The sequence below is a fragment of the Jatropha curcas genome, unplaced genomic scaffold (assembly GCF_041381405.1).
Source record: "Jatropha curcas cultivar XTBG-Jc1 unplaced genomic scaffold, XTBG_Jcur_1.0 HiC_scaffold_105_pilon, whole genome shotgun sequence".
Lineage (NCBI taxonomy): Eukaryota > Viridiplantae > Streptophyta > Magnoliopsida > Malpighiales > Euphorbiaceae > Jatropha > Jatropha curcas.
In genome coordinates, this window is record NW_028322359.1 from 14,555 (window position 1) to 15,515 (window position 961).

Here is a 961-nt window from a genome sequence, read left to right on the forward strand (position 1 = left end):
TAGATATTTATTATTTAATTTTGTTAGGAAAAATATGAACAAAATTTATCATTCAAAAAATATTAATTAATACTTTTAATTTGCGTGAAATGAGCCTATACTCGTGGGGACGAAGAGAGTTTAAAAAGAAAAAAGAGCTAACTCAAAAATTTAAAAAAAAAAAAAAAAAACACAAGAAGAAGAAAGAAAAAAGAGCAGATCCAATATTCCCAGTCAATCATCTTTCTTGCCAAAATGCATACAAGTACAAAAAAATTATTATTTTTAAAAACGTGGGCGGCAGGATTCGAACCTGCGCGGGCAGAGCCCACATGATTTCTAGTCATGCCCGATAACCACTCCGGCACGCCCACTTGATTTGTTAGCATAGCTCAAAATATATAATATATTGTGCATTTTCCTTTCCCCTCAGAGCTCCTAATGCCCTTGTATGAATATTGGGATTTTCCTATGTTATATAATTTTAAAATGTTTCCAAGTAAATCTTTATTGAAATAATGATGTGAGATAGGTTCAAAATGGAATTATGGAATGTGAATAAAGAAAAACAAAGGTGATTCAAAAAGTAAAATGATATTTTTTAAATTCAATAGAGGCTTTTATAGACCGAAATAATATTGTAGGCTACACAATAGGAGTAGTATTCCCATTGGCTCACCAAACTGGTTATTAATTAAATCTTGTTATCGTGATTATTAAAGCTGCAAAATTAACCACGCTGAGCTTTGACTTATTTCTTTTATTAAATTAATCTTGAACTTGGATTTGGATTTAAAGTTGATTTATTAGTTAAATGAGCTAGATTGACGCTACAAACTTCACGGAGAATATTAGAACTCAAAATAAATCAATTTACGACAAAGTATTTAATAAAATGTTCAAGATCTGATATTGTACTTTTCTAAATTTTATTTTGAAGAAATAAATAGTTTCTGATTGTCACAAAAAACCTTGTGATAAG

The 961-nt window shown here is 29.2% G+C and overlaps 1 non-coding gene across 1 annotated transcript; it reads right to left on the reverse strand.

The window, feature by feature from the left end:
• Nucleotides 1-271: 271 nt before the first annotated feature.
• TRNAS-AGA (transfer RNA serine (anticodon AGA)) lies at nt 272-353 on the reverse strand. The gene has a single exon. It is a non-coding gene; the product is annotated as a tRNA-Ser (tRNA).
• Between the last annotated feature and the right edge of the window lie 608 nt (nt 354-961).